The sequence below is a fragment of the Dendrobates tinctorius genome, unplaced genomic scaffold, assembly GCF_039654945.1.
Source record: "Dendrobates tinctorius isolate UK_male_01 unplaced genomic scaffold, ASM3965494v1 ptg000051l, whole genome shotgun sequence".
NCBI lineage: Eukaryota > Metazoa > Chordata > Amphibia > Anura > Dendrobatidae > Dendrobates > Dendrobates tinctorius.
In genome coordinates this window covers 3,421,396-3,433,604 of record NW_027361719.1, presented here as the reverse complement: position 1 = coordinate 3,433,604, position 12,209 = coordinate 3,421,396, and positions in this window count along the sequence as shown.

Here is a 12,209-nt window from a genome sequence, read left to right as displayed (position 1 = left end):
GGTCGCCTGCACCCTTGTGGCTTCTTCTCGAAGGCCTTTTCTCCATCCAAGTGTAACTACTCGATCGGCGACCGGGAACTCCTGGCCATCAAGTTGGCCCTGAGGAATGGCGTCACCTCCTGGAAGGAGCTGTCCATCCCTTTGTCATCTTCTCGGACCACAAGAATCTGGCTTATCTCCGGCCTGCCCAGAGACTCAACCCTCGTCAGGCCAGATGGTTCTTATTTTTCGCCCGATTTGATTTCGAGCTCCGTTCCCGTCCTGGCAACAAGAATACCAAAGCCGACGCCCTGTCCAGGGTCTTCCAGCCACACGAAACCTCGGAGGAACCTTTGCATATCATTGATCCCACTAGGATCAGCACAGTGGCTCCAGTGAACTGGCCTACTCCTCCTCCAGGCAAGACGCTTGTGCCTGAGAACCTCAAGCGAAAAGTCCTCCTATGGGGGGGCACTCCTCCAAACTGGCCAGCCATGCCAGAACTAAGAAGACCCTTGACCTTATCATGCGTCACTACTGGTGGCCCACGCTTCGCCAAGATGTACTCGACTTTGTGGCTTCTTGTCCATCCTGTGCTAAAAACAAAGTGCCACGAAGACCTCCATCCGGCTTGTTGCTTCCGTTGCCGTCCCTGCGGTCCCTTGGGAAAACATCGCCATGGATTTCATCACCGATCTACCCTGCTCTTCGGGTTGCATAGTCATTTTGGTGGTGGTGGATCGTTTTTCCAAGATGGCTCACTTCATCCCTCTGCCCGGTCTTCCCTCGGCGCCAGAGCTGGCCAAAGTTTTCATCCACCAGATCTTCAGACTCCATGGACTACCTCAATGCATCGTGGACGACCGAGGGGTTCAGTTTACCTCCAAGTTCTGGCGATCACTTTGTAAGCTCATGAAAGTTTCCCTCGACTTCTCCTCGGCCTACCATCCACAGTCCAGCGGACAGGTAGAGCGTACCAACCAGACATTGACTGGGTACCTACGTCATTTCTCCAACGCCCACCAGAACGATTGGGTCGACTTACTCCCCTGGGCAGAGTTCGTTTATAACAACCATGCTGGCGAGTCCTCGGCCAAGTCTCCGTTCTTCATTGTCTTTGGCAGACATCCTGGTGTTCCCCTTCCGATAACCCCTGCCTCCAAGGTACCCGTGGCCAACGCCTTGTCCTCTGAATTTTCCAAGATTTGGCCCGAGACCAATACGTCACTCAAGAGGTCCGCTGATCAGATGAAGAATTATGCCAACAAAAGGAGATTGGATCCTCCACCGTATCGTGTCGGGGACAAAGTCTGTCTCTCCTCCAAATTCATCCGGTTGAAACTGCCGTTCTCCAAGTTGGGACCACGCTACATCGGTCCGTTTGAAATTCTTGGATGTATCAACGAGGTCGCCTACAAATTGGGGTTGCCTGCTTCGCTCCGGGTCCCGAACACCTTCCACGTCTCTCTCCTGAAATCTGTGGTGCTGAATCGCTTCTGGGTCGCCCTCCGTCCCAGGGCTGTGGGGTACTCGGTACCGGGCCGGTGTCAGTGGGATGTATCACGGCAGCTGTGACCCGGTCCGTGGCCCTGGGCGCCCAAGTAATGGGGAAATGTAGTTAATGGAATGGAATAGTTCGTGACGCCACCTGTGGTGCTCGGCAAAGGAGATGTTAAGTCGACGCTGCAGACAGATCCGCTGGGACTGATGGTATGGTGCAGCAAAGATGTAATAGCTCCCCACAGGCGAAGCTATAGTCCCAGGGCAGTGTAGATGTGGTTGGCACGGGGATGTAGCAGTGCCGGAAAGGTAGGAAGCAGACAAGACACAGCGGGGTGCAATTTCTGTACCTTTACTTGATAACTGCAGTCCAGGGTCCTGATTACAGATGGTATTGGAGCAGGCTAGCCTGGAAGCAACTCAGGGGTTCTCTCTCAGCAGATGGGCTGTGCAGTCTCCTTCCTAACGCTTGTTTGAATGAAGCACTCCAGTACTAAATTACTCTGAAGTTCCTCCTGTCAGATGTTCCCAAGAACCGTACTTGCATGGCAGACAGCTGTAGCCTCTCTCGGGGACTCCTCTCACTCTGAGTCCTGGCTCTCTATCCAAGCTGCTGTTGTGCCTCAAGTCTTAGATGGGAGTAGGGCATTTACAGCCTCCTACTCCTCTGGTATCTGCTGTAGGACCTTTAGTATCCGTACAGCCATGGAGACCAGACTCCAGTTTGTGCGTTCTCAAGTTGAGGGAGCTCTCCTTCCTAGCTCAACCTCCAGCTTCGTTCCACACGTCTGCACACTTCACCCTCCACAGACTCACTGACCACTCCTTCCTCTTGGCCCTCAGAGGGCACCCCTCCCCTTAATCCTGGTTCAGAGTTCCCCCTGCTGGTCTGGAGTGGAACTGTGTTGCATGTATGGATTGACTGCGAGAGAGACCCATCATTGCCGCCAAGCCTGGCATTACCCTCCCCTTGAGGAAGGCAAAGCCACTGTGGCGGCCATACTCCTGGGGGCACCACACTTCCATTCCTTGCCTGATCCTGGTCCTCAGCTGGTGGGTGCCGATGATGCCTTTGAAGTGCAGGACATTCTCGCTATGAAGAGGGTTACAGGTAGGACATTATTTCTTGTTGATTGGAAGGGCTTTGGTCCTGAGGAGAGATCCTGGGAACCTCGGGAGAATATCAATGCTCCCCGTATCCTCAAGAGATTTCTTGCTAATCTCTGGGGAGGGCGGCTTAGGGGAGGGGGTAGTACTGTTACACCGCTCCGACATACTCACCCGGCCTCTGCTCCCACGCCGTCTCTGCATACTCACCCGGCCTCCGCTCCCACGCCGCAGCCTCTCGCCACCCGACGGTCACCTCTGACAGGCTCGCGGCCGATGCCATCTCTGCATGCAATGCACATGCGCTATAGGCCGCGGCCGCGCCTCCCATCTGCTTCTTGTGCTCCAGCTGTGCCCTAACCTGGAAGCACCTTTGGACCAATGGCAGACCAGACGGGGCAATATCAGGCCACTTCCCCCTGAGAGAGGCGCCTGATCATTGTGTTACCTTGCACACTGGGCCCTGCTTCCTCCTGTGCTCTCTGCAGCCTCTCGGTTCCATCCTCGGTATTTCCTGCAGCAGCCTCGCAGCCCTGTCATCCGTGTTCCCTGCAGTCTTCTCCGTCCTGCTCCAGCCCTGCTCCAGTGTTCCTGTTCCCTCCTGCTCCTGCTCTGTTCCAGCGTTCCTACAGTCCTACTCCAGTCCTGTTCCAGTGTTCCTGTTCCCTCCTGCTCTTGCTCTGTTCCAGCATTCCTACAGTCCTACTCCAGTCCTGTTCCTGTGTTCCTGTTCCATCCTACTCCAGTCCTGCCTCCGGTGTTCCTGCTCCATCCAGCTATCCACACTCCTACAGTCCTACTCCAGTCCTGTCCCTGTGTTCCTGTTCCATCCTACTCCAGTCCTGCCTCCGTTGTTCCACTCCAGCCATGTCTCCACATTCCAGCCTTACAGTCTACACTTCAGTCCCGCACTCCTACTCCAGTCCATCCTGAGCCGCCCATCTCGGTACCTGCTACCGTGGTACTTGAACCCCCGGGACTGCTCCTAACGGTCCCGATATAGGGGTCGGTTCCACCTGGCAGCTCGCCCGGGGCCCCTCGGTGCCACGGTCCAGAGGGTCCACTCCTGGAGATTCCGGTTCCTGACCACCCACGCTAACACAACTGTTAGGTGGATTCATAACTGGTTTAGTGATCGGACCCAAAGAGTGGTCATAAATGGCTGCACATCCAGTTGGAAGAATGTCTCAAGTGGGGTAACGCAGGGCTCTGTCCTGGGCCCTGTATTGTTCAACATCTTTATCAACAATTTAGATGAAGGAATTGAGGGTAAACTGGTTAAATTTGCTGATGACACAAAGCTAGGAGGGATAGCTAATACTAGAGAAGAGAGAGAGAGGATTCAAAAAGATATAAATAAACTGGAGCAGTGGGCAGTAACTAACAGAATGGTTTTTAACAGGGAAAAATGCAAAATACTACATCTTGGCAATAAAAGTGAAAAACCATATAAAAATGGGAGGAATAGGGCTAAGCAACAGCACAAGTGAAAAAGACTTGGGTATATTAATTGATCACAGACTGAATATGAGTCAACAGTGTGACGCAGCAGCAAAAAAGGCAAATGCAATTCTAGGATATATAAACAGAAGCATACAGTCTAGATCACGTGAAGTCATTATTGCCCTCTACTCCTCTTTGGTCAGACCTCATCTGGAATACTGTGTCCAGTTTTGGGCGCCACATTTTAAAAAAGACATCAACAAACTGGAGCAAGTTCAGAAAAGAGCGACCAGAATGGTGACCGGTCTGCAAACCCTGTCTTATGAGGAAATGTTGCAGGATTTGGGAATGTTTAGCTTGCAAAAGAGAAGACTGAGAGGGGACTTAATAGCTGTCTACAAATATCTCAAGGGCTGTCACATTGTGGAAGGATCATCTTTATTCTCATTTGCACAAGGAAAGACTAGGAGCAATGGGATGAAACTGAATGAGAGGAGACACAGATTAGATATTAGAAAAAAACTCTTTGACAGTTAGAGTGATCAATGAGTGGAACAGGCTGCCACGAGAGGTGGTGAGTAGAGTTGAACGAAAGGGGTCGGTCAAATTCTTAAGTCGCCGACTTTCGCTGAAGTCGGGTTTCACGAAACGAAACCCGACCATAGCGTGAGGTCGGCCACGAGGTCGGCGACCAGAGCGCCAAAGTCGCGTTTCAAATGATGCTTTCAGCGCCCTTTTTTAGCCAATGATGGAGGACGCACACTGTAGGCAACGCGATGACATGGGCATCAGTCACTACCATGTTTGAGAAGGGCATGCAAGTGATTGGCTTGCTTTGTGTGGCGTCACAGGGGCTATAAAAGGGCGTGCACGCCTACCGCCATCTTACTTCTGCTGATATTAGCATTAGGGAGAGGTTGCAGCTGCTGATTCTGAATAAGGGAGAGCATTAGGCAGGGAAGAAGAACAAAAAAACTGCTTCTGCTGTTAGCAATTTCCACTGTACAACACAACAGTTTGTGTGCAGTGACAGGGGGGGATATATTTTTTGTGCATCAGCTGTGTTGGTTATTAGGCTAAGGCTCCCTGATAGCTGCATTGCTGTTTGCACACTGCTGTGCAAACTGCTTTTTTAAATGCAAAAATACTTTTCATCCTCTTTTCTGCAGTTACCAAACGTTCATTTTTCCACACTTTTGTGTGCAGCAGTCCTGCTTATTAGGCTGCCTGCTGCCATACTTGGACTGAGAGCATCATTGTCAGCCTACTAAAATCTCTAGGGAGCTTCCAATTCTCCCCAATCCTATATACACACCTTGTGCATCGTCATACACCTGCCTATTTCAGCCTGTTAAATTGAGGTGTAATCTATAGTGGGCCTGAGATAATAGTTCAGCCTCCTAAAATCTCTAGGGAGCTTCCAATTCTTCCCAATACCATATACACACCTTGTACTTTGTCATACACCAGCCAATTTCAGCCTGTTAAATTGAGGTGTAATCTATAGTGGGCCTGAGATAATAGTTCAGCCTCCTAAAATCTCTAGGGAGCTTCCAATTCTCCCCAATACTATATACACACCTTGTGCATGGGCATACACCTGCCTATTTCAGCCTGTTAAATTGAGGTGTAATCTACAGTGGGCCTGAGATAATAGTTCAGCCTCCTAAAATCTCTAGGGAGCTTCCAATTCTCCCCAATACCATATACACACCTTGTACTTTGTCATACACCAGCCAATTTTAGCCTGTTAAATTGAGGTGTAATCTACAGTGGGCCTGAGATAATAGTTCAGCCTCCTAAAATCTCTAGGGAGCTTCGAATTCTCCCCAATACCATATACACACCTTGTACTTTGTCATACACCAGCCTATTTCAGCCTGTTAAATTGAGGTGTAATCTATAGTGGGCCTGAGATAATAGTTCAGCCTCGTAAAATCTCTAGGGAGCTTCCAATTCTCCCCAACACTATATACACACCATGTGCATGGTCATACACCAGCCAATTTCAGCCTGTTAAATTGAGGTGTAATCTACAGTGGGCCTGAGATAATAGTTCAGCCTCCTAAAATCTCTAGGGAGCTTCCAATTCTCCCCAATACTATATACAACTTGTACTTTGTCATACACCAACCTATTTCAGCCTGCTAAATTGAGGTGTAATCTATAGTGGGCCTGAGATAATAGTTCAGCCTCCTAAAATCTCTGGGGAGCTTCCAATTCTCCCCAATACTATATATGTGACGCCCCCAGGGGTATGGTCGCCACAGTGGCTTTGCCTTCCTCCAGGGGAGGGTAATGCCAGGCTTGGAGGCAATGATGGGTCTCTCTCGCAGTCAATCTATGCATGCAACACAGTTCCACTCCAGGCCAGCAGGGGGAACTCTGAACCGGGATTAAGGGGAGGAGTGCTCTCTGAGGGTCAAGAGGAGGGGGTGGTTAGTTAGTTAGTCTGTGGAGGGTGAAGTGTGCAGATGTGTGGAAGGAGCAATGAGATAGAGCGCAGAGGACGAGCTCATCTCTGGAGAGAGCGCATGAACTGGAGCCTGGTCTCCACGGTTGTACGGATACTAACGGTCCTGCAACAGACACCAGAGGAGTAGGAGGCTGTAAATGCCCTGCTCCCATCTAAGACTTGAGGACACAACAGCAGCTTGGATAGTGAGCCGGGACTCAGAAGAGAGGAGTCCCCGAGAGAGGCTACAGCTGTCTGCCGTGCAAGTGAGGTTCTGGAGAACATCTGACAGGAGGAACTTCAGTGTAACTTGGTACTGGACATCCCGCTAATAAGCGCTAGTAAGGAGACTGCACAACCCATCTGCGGAGAGAGAATCCCTGAATTGCTTCCAGGCCAGCCTGCTCCAATACCATCTGTAATCAGGACCTGGACTGCAGTTATCAAGTAAAGGTACAGAAATTGCACCCTGCTGTGTCTTGTCTGCTTCCTACCTTTCCGGCACCACTACATCCCCGTGCCAACCACATCTACACTGCCCTGGGACTATAGCTTCACCTGTGGGGAGCTTTTACATCTTTGCTGCACCATACCATCAGTCCCAGCGGATCTGCATGCAGCGTCGGCTTAACACCTCCCTTGCCATGCACCACAGGTGGCGTCACGAACTATTCATCTAACTACATTCCACCATTCACAACTTCCCCTATTGATTGGGCGCCCAGGGCCACGGTCCGGGTCACCGCTGCTGTGACACATCCCGCTGATACTGGCCCAGTACCGAGTACCCAACGGCCCTGGGAGGGCGACCCAACTTGGCGTCACAAACAGGATTACGGAGCCCGGTACCCCCCGGCTCCTGTGTGCCATAGACTGTGTTTGTGTAAAAGACTGTGTGTGAAATTGGCACCAATTGCCGCCATTGCCGCGCTGCTTGGCGCGCGCGGGAAGAAAAAGGGGCAAGCCTTCGTGGGCGGAGCCTGCCACAGAGCGCGAAGAAGTGAAGTGCCGCGCGGGAAGAGAGGACAGCGCGCGAGAAGAGGAGGAGCTGAGGCCTACAGCCCGGAGCCTCGGGCCTGCGAAGCGGTCGCCGGTGAGCTCACACAACCCCCCGGCCCTGGCTAACGTTAACTAGGGGGGAGGAAGAGAATGTCCACGCCGCACGGCAATGCAGCGGCGGACGCCGTTGCCAACCCCGCAGCGCCGCAAGGAGGAGTGCCCGCCGCAGTGGTCTCTATAATGCCACTGTCTATGCCTTACACACCGGGAGCGGCCTGGTTACCGCAGTACTCGGGTGAGTCACATACCCTGAGTGAATTTAAAGAGAGACTGTGCAGTTTGTTTGAAGTGTATCCTCTGTCTGAGAGCCAGAAAGTGAATATCCTGATTGGACAGCTAACGGGTGCAGCGCAGAGAGAAGTGAAAGCCTGGAAGGACACTGATAAAGAGACTGTTGCAAAGATCCTGGCCAAGCTGAGAAGCACCTTTGACACCCGCCCTGCAGCTGAAATCAAGATGAGGTTCTTTGGCTGTAAACAGAAGTCGCAGGACAGTATAAGGGATTATGCTCTCAACCTGCAGGAGGCGCTGCGAGCAGTTAAGCAAGTTGATCCTGACAGTGTGAAGGAGGAGGATAAGCTGTTAAAAGAGCAGTTCATTGAAGGACTCCTATCCAGTACCCACAGAGGACAGTTGCGTATCATAACCCTGCAAAACCCTGATCTGGACTTTGCTGATTTTAAGGACAGGGTTATTCGGGTACTGCAGGAATCAACTGACAGCTGCCCAGCGCCCCCTAGGCGTCCAGCGATCACCACCAGGAAACAACATCTTTCCCTTCCATCCCTGTAGAGGCTGATGCACAGACTCTGGATAAAGATCCAACTGAGGAGCTGCGTCTTCAGGTCCAGGAGTTGACCAAAGGGATGGCTGCACTTACCAAAACCGTGCAGTCCCTGCAGGTGTCCTCCAAGGAAAAGATCCAGCTTCCTTCCAGTCCAGAGGATGTCCCGTGGCTCCAGAGGAGGAGAACCCTGCCACTTCGAGGGAGGAACACGATCGCTATGACCAGGACGGACGTCCCACCTGTCGTCGCTGCTACAAGGCCACTTATCTTGCAAGATTTTGTCCTTTAAATGAGCAACCCCTGGGGCAGAGGGCCAACCCCCAGGAGTAGGACCACAAGGCCCAAGGAACTGGCGAGTCAAGTATGTGGAAGGGAGACCGATCCTTCCTGTGGTGATTGACGGTATCCCCATGAACGCTTTGCTGGACACTGGCTCCCAGGTGACCACTATGCCGTACATTCTTTACAAGAGGTATTGGGCTGATTCAGAACTTACCCGTGGCCCAACTGATGAACTGGCAGTAGTTGCCAGTAATGGTCAGTCTTTGCCGCAGATTGGATGTAAAGAAATTACTGTTAAAGTGGGGAGAGTAGAGCTAAAATCTCAAGGTCTGATAGTTGTTGATATTGACCGACGTGAATGTAATCCCATGATGACTCTTGGTACAAATGTAATTGAAAACTGTCTGCCCGAGGTTATTGTCTTGTTGCAACAGGTGGCTGAGACTGCTGGTTCCAGTGAACAACGAGTCCTGCAGAAGGAGATCAGAGCCCTGATGCAAAGACAACAGGTAGAACTCTCTGGTGGAGAAATTGGCAGTGTCAGAGTGAGTGATCCCTTCCCCATTGCAATACCCCCCAGATGTGAAATGTTGGTTTGGTGTCGGGCAGCTATAGGTCTTAGAGGGAGGGATTACCAGGCATTGGTAGAACCAGTATACTCCGATAGCAGGCCCACTGTCCTGACAGCCAGAGGGGTGGTTCATGTACGAAAGGGGAGAGTACCTGTACGCCTTTTGAATTGTGGGGAGGAGGAGGCCACGATACCTCGGTACGCCACAGTTGCTAAGCTGCTTACTGTCAATAACAACTCTTTGCAGGCAGCAGAGCCCTTGGTCTCATTCGATCAGGTGGAGGACAATGGCTCTGTGAAGCAGATGGAGAAGTGGTGCCAGCAACTGCAGGTGGGAACTGACTCTACGCCCTCCTACCAGAAAAATGGGGTATACAGAGTGACACAAGAGTATGAGCGGGTATTCAACAAACACCCACTACATTTTGGGCAGGCAAAAGGGGTTCAACATCATATCCCCACTGGAGACCATCCACCCGTAAAGGAGAGGTACCGACCTATACCCCCCAACACAATACCAATGTGCTAAGAGTATGTTGAGGGAGATGAAGGAAGCAGGCGTTATCAGAGACAGTTGAAGCCCATGGGCAGCTCCCATAGTTTTTGTAAAGAAAAAGGATGGTACCATGAGAATGTGTGTTGATTACAGGAAAATTAGCAGCATTACACATAAAGACGCCTACCCACTACCTAGAATTGAGGAATCATTAGCTGCACTTATAACTGCTAACTACTTTTCCACCTTGGATCTCACTAGTGGGTATTGGCAGGTTCCTGTGGCAGAGGCAGACAAGGAGAAAACAGCATTTACCACTCCAATGGGTCTCTGTGAGTTCAATTATATGCCATTCGGGCTGTGCACCGCTCCAGGAACATTTCAACGGCTGATGGAGTGCTGCCTGGGACACATGAACTTTGAGACGGTCCTGTTGTACCTGGATGATGTCATTGTTTTCTCAAAAACCTATGAAGATCATCTGGAACACCTGGCTGAAGTGTTTGAAGCTTTGTCCAATTTCGGCCTGAAGGTGAAGCCCTCCAAGCGCCACCTCCTGAAGCCCAAGGTGCAGTACCTCGGTCATGTGGTCAGTGCAGAAGGTGTGGCACCAGATCCTGACAAGGTTACAGTCATCCGGGACTGGCCGAAGCCCAGCAACCTTCATGAAGTGCGCCAATTCCTTGGACTGGTAGGCTACTACCGAAGATTCATCAAAGGCTTTACTGAAATAGCCACCCCTATGCAAAATCTTCTGGTGGGGCAGTCCAAGAAGACCAAACAGAAAAATTCCACCTTTGAATGGACTGAAGAGTTGGAAAGGTCCTTCACCAGATTGAAGATGGCTCTCACAGGAGATGAAGTTCTGGCCTACCCACATTATGACAAACCCTTTATGCTGTACACTGATGCCAGCAACGTGGGACTAGGAGCAGTACTGTCTCAGGTACAGAATGGGAAAGAAAGAGTGATCTCCTACGCCAGCAGGAAGCTGCGCCCCACTGAAAGGAACCCTGACAACTACAGTTCTTTCAAGCTGGAATTCCTTGCCATAGTCTGGGCTGTCATCGAAAGGTTCAAACATTACCTAGCCTCCGCCAAGTTCACTATCTTCACGGACAACAACCTGTTGACGCACTTGGACACTGCAAAACTAGGTGCACTGGAACAGCGATGGATGGCTCGGCTATCTAACTATGAGTTTACCATCAAGTACTGGGCAGGGCACAAGAATGCCAATGCTGATGCGCTGTCCAGAATGCCTAACCTACCAGATGCAGAAGACCCTGAGGCTCTTGAAGAAATAGAGTTACCTCCCTTCCACCGGCTACTTGCGGCCCAGCGTGCTCTAGGAGTGAGAAACAAGATGGTCAGGTTTGAAGGAGGTCTGTTATGAATGAGTCACCGTAGGAGGCAAAAGCAGAAATACAAGCTAAGTCCAGAAAACCAGAGAAGTTGGCAACTATCAGATTGCAGACCCCTGAACCTATCAAAACAACTAGCAGTAGCCGTGGGGGGTTCCTACGATGCCCTAGACCCCTCGATCACAGCCGGAGAATTACATAGGCCTAAAGAAAGAAAGGGGAAATCTAAACTGCCCCAGAGCAGACCCCAAAGCAATAGGCAGCCCCCAACATATAATGACGGTGAAGCAAGATGAAAATGCTAACACAGACAGAAAGATAGACTGAGCAAAGACGGGGCCCAAAACTACCTAGATAGGAAAGGACAGGAAGGCTGCTGTCTGCAATCTGCCAAAACCCTATCAAAGACATAAGCCAACAAGCTGATATGAAAAAGGCCCTGAAGCAGCTAGGCTTCAAAAACTAAATCAGCACTTAGGTATTTTCAGAAGACAGAGCTAAAAGAATTCAGCACACCCCAGCAGGGAATGGCAGAAATCCAGAAAAACAAAGCAAAACAAAGTCAAAGCACAAAAGCAAAAGGCCGAGCAGCAAACTTAGCTTTAGAGGAGCAGGAATTCAGACTGGTCTCCAAGGATCCCACAGAGAAATCACCCGCAGGGCAGAAGGGCGTCGGCAGCCTTATATCCAGTCAGTAACTCCACTCAGCCAGTCATCATCATCAGCCTCAGGTGTTTGATAATCAGGCTCACTACCTTTCTTTACCAGAAGAGGGAGTTCCTCGGGCCTCAGTAATGAAGGGGAAAATGAACTCACAACAGAGGTCACCCTGAATCCATTGCCCCATCAAGACTGGGCAGAAATGCAAGATAGTGACCCTGCAGTCCGCCTGGTGAAGGAGCTACTGTCACAAGCTGACTCACGCCCAGAGTCGGATGCTCCTGAAGAAACCCAGCAGTTGTGGAAGGAGAGAGGCCGGCTGTTCATCTATGAAGGAAAACTGTGTCGGAGGAGTATCAATGCCCGTACTCATGAGCTGGTTTGGCAGGTGATAGTCCCAAAGAGAGAGGCATCAATGGTCCTGGAAGCATACCACAATGGAGCTGGACACTTCGGATGGAAGAAGTTGGAAGCATTGCTCCGGGAGAGGTTCTACTGGGCTGATA